Source organism: Penaeus vannamei, chromosome 6, assembly GCF_042767895.1.
Source record: "Penaeus vannamei isolate JL-2024 chromosome 6, ASM4276789v1, whole genome shotgun sequence".
NCBI classification, from domain to species: Eukaryota; Metazoa; Arthropoda; class Malacostraca; order Decapoda; family Penaeidae; genus Penaeus; species Penaeus vannamei.
Window position 1 is genome coordinate 37809114 of NC_091554.1, and position 7500 is coordinate 37816613.

General features: G+C 37.9%; 1 protein-coding gene across 3 annotated transcripts in view; it reads right to left on the reverse strand.

Annotated features, from left to right (window-relative positions):
• LOC113804510 (uncharacterized) overlaps positions 1–7500 on the reverse strand; it is a 286828-nt gene that overhangs the window by 105111 nt on the left and 174217 nt on the right. The window contains exon 3 of one of the 3 annotated variants that reach the window (XR_011398625.1): positions 1776–1800. The exons of the other annotated variants lie outside the window; for them this stretch is intronic. The gene's annotated coding sequence lies outside the window, so the exon portion shown is untranslated. Of the gene's footprint in view, positions 1–1775; positions 1801–7500 lie in introns of those variants that run through there. 3 annotated transcript variants of the gene reach the window in all.

Sequence of the window (7500 nt, forward strand, 5' to 3'; positions counted from 1 at the left end):
AAGGAAGGGAGGGAGGGAGAGGTGGGGAGGGAGGGAGGGAGGGGTGGATGGAGAGAGGAGTGGGTGGGAAGGGAGGGAGGGTTGGGAGGGAGGGGTGGAGGAAAGGCGAGTGGGTGGAAGGGAGGGAAGGGAGGGAGGGAGGGAGGGTGGAGGGAAGGGAGGGAGGAAGGGAGGAAAGAGGAGTGGGTGGAAGGAAGTAAGGAGGGAGGGAGGGGCGGGAAGGGTGGAGGAAAGAGGTGGGTGGAAGAGAGGGAGGGTTGGGAGGGAGGGGTGGAGAGAAAAGGAGAGCAGGTGGAAGGAAGGGAGGGAGGGGTGGAGGGAAAGAGGAGTGGAGTGGGGTGGGTGGAAAGAGGGGGTGATGGGGTGAAAAGAAGGGAAAGAGGAGTGGGTCGAAGGAAGGGAATGAGGGGTGGGGGGAAGAAAGGAAGGGAGGGAAGTATTGAAGGGAGGGTGAGAGGAACTGAGGAAAAGAAGAGTGAGAGGGATGTGTAGACAGGAAGGAGGGAGAGGAGGAGTTGAGGGAAGGTGGCGAGAGAGGGAGGGAAAAGAAAAGTGTAGGGAGGGAGGGAGGGAAAGAAAGGAGGGAGGGAAGAGTAGAAGGAAGGGAAAGGAGGAGTGGAGGGATGAAAGGAAGGCCGGTTGAAGGGAGCGATGAAGAGAAGAGAGAGAGGTAAAGGAGAAAGCCGGATAAGGAGAGAGGGTAGTAAGAGGAATGAAGGGAAAGAAGGAACGGAGGGATGGAGAGAGACGGAAGTCTTGAAAAGGGAAGGAGCGAGAGAAGGAAGAAAGAGTGGATGGTAAAAAGGAAGGGAAACCGAATGGTAGAGGAGGATGGAACATGGAAGGAAGTGAGGAAAAGAAGGAAGGAAGGAAGGGAGGGAAGAAGGGTGAATGAGAGAAAAAATCTGGAGAGTAAAGGTAAGAAGGAGAAACAGTATGAAGGATGATAAAGAAACGAAAGAACGAAAGCGGGCAAAGAAAGAGAAGGGAAAAGAAAGAGGAGGGTGAATGGAGGAAAGAAAAAGTGCATATATAGGGACGAATCGGGAGTTGAAGTTAAAGATAGAAAGGTAGAGAATGGAAGAAAGGGAAAGAAAGAAAAAATGAAAGGGAGATAAGGCAGATCGGAAAATGAAGAAAAAAATAGAAGAGAGGGAAAGAAAGAAAAAATGAAAGAGAGATAAGGCAGATCATAAAGGGAAGAAAAAGAATAGACGAGAGAGAGAGAAAGAAAGAATGAAAGGGAGATAAGGCAAATAGAAAAACGAAGAAAAAAATTGAAAAGAGGGAGAGAAAGAAAGAATGAAAGGGAGGGAGAGCAGATAGGAAAATGGAGGAAGAAAGAGAAATTGAGGAAAAGCAAGAAGTACAGCATGAGAAGAAGGATGAAGATAGAAAATCATGATGTGGAAGGAGGAGGGGAAGTGGGAAGAAGGATAAAAAAGGGAAAAGGGGGAAGAAGAAATAGGTAGTAAGAAAGTGGGGGCTAAACAGGAAGGGATAAGGAGAAAGATATATCAGTAGAAATAAGATAGGAAAAAGAGAGAGAGGAACAAGAAGACAAAATGAATGTTAGGAAGAAAGGAACCAAGAAGGAAAAAAATAAAATAAAGAAAGAAGGAAAAAAAAGAAAAAAGAGAAAAACACGGAATAAGACGAAAAAGAAAGAGAGAATAAAGAGGGAGAAACAAAGAAGAATTCCAACCCCTGCATTCATCTCACACATTCGATCTCTGCCTCTAAGGATGCTGGAAAGGATGCTCTGAATACTCATCTCCCGAGCCGCGTGACGTCACTTACCTGCGGGGGGAGAGAAAAAGAGTTAGAATAATGTAAATGATAATGATGATAATGGTAATAATAATAATAATAATAATAATAATAATAATAATAATAATAATAATAATAATAATAATAATAATAATAATATTAACAATAATAATAATAATAATAATGATAACACTACTACTACTACTAACAATAATGATAATAATAATAATAGTAATAATAATGATAATAATAATAGTAATAATAATGATAATATATATGTATATATATATATATATATATATATATATATATATATATATATATATATATATATATATATATATATATATATTTTAATTGGTATTAATGCCAATATTGAGGTCTATGCTATATATGACAATAGCTGTAATAATGATCATAACAATGGCTTAAAGATTATGAATATGATGATAATGAGGAAGAGGTTAATAGTATTAACAGTAATGGTGATGAAAATGATAATCATAGTGATGAAGATGGTAATTATGATAATATTAATGATAATGATAGCAAGTGTAGGAATCAGAAAAGGCAATTGAAAGAAATTTTTACTTCACCAAGAAACCAAGAGGATATTTGAGGTCGAAGTAAGTAAGTGAGAGAGAGAGAGAGAGAGAGAGAGAGTGAGAGAGAGAGAGAGAGAGAGAGAGAGAGAGAGAGAGAGAGAGAGAGAGAGAGAGAGAGAGAGAGAGAGAGAGAGAGAGAGAGAGAGAGAGAGAGAGAGAGAGAGAGAGAGAGAGAGAGAGAGAGAGAGAGAGAGAGAGAGAGAGAGAGAGCAGACTGCTAATAAGGGAAGGCAAGAAGCGCAAGCCGTGATTATAATAAAATTAATGCAAAGAAAACAATGAAATAAAGAGAAGAGAGTTAAGAGATAATAATTAGAACAAAATTAAAAGAAACAACTGTACAGGCAATATGCTGTTATATAAACATGTATGTATAATAATATATAATTATATATGTACATATAAACAAATATATATATATGTATATATATATATATATATATATATATATATATATATATATATATATATATATATATATATATATATATATATATATATATATATATATATATATATATATAGACATATATAGACATATTTAAGTCTGCGTGATTTAGTCCACGCTATATATTAGCATTGCTTATAAATGGTCACCTTTGATTAAAAAGTTAACAAATATTCGAAAAAGAAAGAGGAAAAAAAAGAAACAAAAAAATCTAGAAATAAGGATAATCAGCTTATCTCCGAACAGACAAACACCGACGAAATTATTTAATTTGGATCAAACAGACTGGAAGGAAAGGTCATTATCTAATTTAATCATTTCCTTTTATTCATCACATGAATTTAATAGCAATAAAAGCCTTGAAGAAATTAGCGCTTGATCAAATTCTTTTTTTTTCTTCTTCTTTTTTTTTCTTTTTTCTTCTCACAGTTTTTCATTTTTTATTTTGCTTTTTCTTTTTTTTTCTTCTCACAGTTTTTCATTTTTTTATTTTCTTTCGTGTTTCCTCTTTCGTCTATTCGTGTTTGTTTGTCTGTCTGTCTACGTGATGGATTGCTTGTTTCATTCAGTATGCCTTTATTTATACATGTATGTCTGTCTTAATCTCTCTTTCTCTCTCTCTCTCTCTCTCTCTCTTTCTCTCTCTCTCTCTCTCTCTCTCTCTCTCTCTCTCTCTCTCTCTCTCTCTCTCTCTCTCTCCTCATCCTCTATTCATCACCCATCCATCATTTTTTTTTAAATCTTTCCTCATAAATCCTTCGTTTAGTATTCCTCCCACCCTTTATCCTTCGGGTCTTCTTCCCACTTCCTTCTCTACTCGGGTGGTAATTCGAACCACCTCTCTCCCCCCCATACCACCCCACCCCCACCCCCACCCCCAGAGAAGCCCCAGGAAGGTAAGACTAACATGTTGCAGACTTAGCGTAATCTTCTTTTTTCACGAGCGAAATAAAATGCTCGTGTTTCCTTAAGCAGCTTTAAAGAACGAGTTAAATAGCTGGCGTTTTAAGGGAAGGTGCTGGGGGGTAGGGGGTAGGGGAGTGTGGTGGGGTGGAATGGGGGGCTAAATGGGGGTAGGGGAAGGGGGTGGAGGTTGGGGTATTAGGGAGGGTTTAGGGGGTCGTGAGGGTGGAGGAGGGTGGTTCCTTGGGGGGAGGAGGGGGGTGGGGGTGGGGGTGCTTATCCCGGGCTTAAGCTGAGATTTTTCTTGATCATAAAATTGTTATCGTTAATAATATATTTGTTGTTGTTGTTGGTATTGTTATTATCATCATTATTATCATCACCATTCCTATGATTATTATTGTTATCAGTATCATCCTTATTATCATTGCTGTTGTTACTATTGGTGGTGATATTATCATCCTTTTTTAAATCAACATGATCGTGAATATCATAACCAATATCATTATAACTATCCCGATCATTATCATCACGATATTCATTATAATCAGAATCATTATATCTACCATTAGCAATATCACTATCTCTCTGGGCGATGAAAGAGAGCGCTGATTAATTAAATTTGCACTCTTTGTTTGCAGCAACTGACTTCGTGTTCAGGAATGCATGTGTTCGTGTATTTAAGAGCTCAGAGTATCGATGAACACAACGCAATAAAAGAAAAGAAAAGAAAAGAAAAATACTCACGAAAATGTGATAAACTATATGTATATATATATATATATATATATATATATATATATATATATATATATATATATATATATATATATATATAAATAAATAAATAAATAAATATATATATATATATATATATATATATATATATATATATATATATATATATATATATATATATATATATATATATATATATATATATACTCTGTGCTCTTTTCGTATTCTTCTGTCCCTCCCTCTCTCTCCTTCTCTCTTCCTTTCTCATATTCTAAATTCTCTCTCTCTCTCTCTCTCTCTCTCTCTCTCTCTCTCTCTCTCTCTCTCTCTCTCTCTCTCTCTCTCTCTCTCTCTCTCTCTCTCTCTCTCTCTCTCTCTCTCTCTCTCTTCGTTTCACCATTCTTCTTACTGTTTATCTCATTTCCTTTGTCAGTCTTCACCCTTAGAACTACATCGCTTCCACATAACCCTTATGACCGATGAACGGAAAGTCGACATTCGCGTGAAACAAGTCCAGTTCACTCGGCGCGGTAAGTCTCGCAGTTTACAAAACGATAACTTCCATATGAGCTTCTTTTTTTATTTCTATTTTCGGTTATTAATCTTTTTTTTCCATCTATTTACTTTTTACCGACTCCCTGACTTTAATGAGTTCTGAACTTTTATGAGTTATGAACAGGAATTTTAATAGAGCTAGCGTTTGGATCGAGGGGTGGTGGTGGTGGGGGTGGTGGGGGTGGGGTGGTGGTGTTGTTAATGTGTTGGATTGTTGGTTAAGAAAACTCGAAAAGATTTTTATTGGTTTTCTTTTTATTCCAGAAAGGGTAATAGGATTTTCTTTCTTTCTTTCTTTCTTTCTTTTTTCATTCTAGAGAAGTAAGCTTTTGTATAGGCATTTTTTTTATGTTTGTACTTTGTTATATTGTAATTATAACTTCATTTTATGTTCTCTTTTTTCATTCTCAACATTTATATCCTTATCTGTTGAACTTCACTCTTAAATTATTTTCCATAAAATTGTATTAATCAAATTCACTCATTCATTTGAACCACAATTTCAATATTTCCGTTTATGTTTTTTTTCAGTTATTGCAATCAGAAATAAAGACAACCCTCACACGCACATAAAAATTCATAAATAAATAAATAAATAATTATGTACCTCCAACTAATATATAATCGAAAACAAAAAGAAGCAAATCCGTTTTTCTGTTCAGTTATTGCAACTAGAAATAAAGACAACCCTCACACGCAAATAAAAATAAATAAATAAATAAATAATCATGTACCTCCAACTAATAAATAAATAAAAAAAAAAAAGACGCAACTCTCTCAAACCAAAAATAACGAAATAAGCAGAACCAAAACAAAAGGGTTTCAGCAACTTCAGAAATCCGGTATTCGGAGACTGTCCGCTAAGAGGACTTAGTCTCCGCTTAAGCATCTCTTGTTTCGCTTCTTACGACCGGCCCTGAACAGCTTAGACGAACGTTATAGCTGGATATCGTTATACCAAGGGAGGGGGTGGGAAAAGGAGGGACTGAAGGAAAAAAAAGGGAGAAAGAGGAAGGGAGAGGAAGGGAGGGAAGAAGCGAAGAGGAAATGGGGAAGGGGTTGAAACAGAAGGTAAAGGAAGCTGAGAAGAGATCGACAAAAAAGGAAATAGTATACATACATACATTCATACATACATACATACATACATACATACATGCAAACATACATACATACAGAATATACATACATACATACTTACTTACATACATACATACATACATACATACATACATACATACATACATACATACATACATACATACATACATACATACATACATACATACATATATACATGCATACATACATACATTCATACATACATACGGTGAGATTATTTAAGAAATAACTATATATAATAACTAGGAAAAGCAGAATAGGAGCAAAGAGCATGATGAAGGAAAGAAAGACTAAGAAAGTAAAAGTCAATAAAGACAATTATTAAAAAGTCCAAAGAAACTTGAAAGCAAAAGAAGCAAGAGAGAGAATTGGAGAAAGGAAATGAAATCAAACATAAATAGAACATAAATAGCGATAGAAAGTAAGAGAACTAACTTCAAAGTGAAACAGAACGACTTAGAAACTAGCTAGAAAGGGAAATTATGTTCTTTGTGTGTGTGTGTGTAGGTGTGTGTGTTTTTGAGTGTGTTTGTGTTCATGTATGCCTCTGTGTGTGTGTGTGTGTGTGTGTGTGTGTGTGTGTGTGTGTGTGTGTGTGTGTGTGTGTGTGTGTGTGTGTGTGTGTGTGTGTGTGTGTGTGTGTGTGTGTGTGTGGACGAGTGTAAAAGCAGTCTGTCTGAGAAAAGAACCAAGATATTGGCAGTGAGGGGGGGGAGGTTGAGGGTAGGGTCGGTGCAAGAAGGGGTCAAGGGTGAGGGGGGGGGTAGGGATCAGGGAGGAGAGCAGGGGAAGGAAGGATAGGAAGTTCCAGGGGGTGGTGGGGGGAGAGGGGGAAGGTGCAAGAGGCTGGACAGAGGGCAGGGGAAAGGGAAATATTCGGGAGGGGGAGGGGGAGGAGACCAAGGGTAGAGGGTTGGGGGAAGAAAGAGGGGTGGGGTAGGGGGCTGGCAGAGGGAAGGGGAGGGGTAGGGGTTGGGGGTTGGGGGTTCAGAGGTTGCCTGGGAGTGTTTGGTTCAGTCGGGCGTGGGATGGGGAGCAGATGCTGCCTGGAGGCGAGTGATAGCGGTGTGTGCGTGTGTGTGTCTGTGTGTGTGTGTGTGTGTCTGTGTGTGTGTGTGTGTGTCTGTGTGTGTGTGTGTGTGTGTGTGTGTGTGTGTGTGTGTGTGTGTGTGTGTGTGTGTGTGTGTGTGTGTGTATGTGTGTGTGTGTGTGTGTGTGTGTGTGTGTGTTTAACAAGGTGGAAGAGTATTCTTGTATTGGGAATGTTGAAAAAGGGAGAGGAAACAGAGGAGAAAGAGGGAGGAAAAATAAAAGGAATGAAAAGAGAAGAATAAAAAAGAGGAAACAAAAGAGGTACAT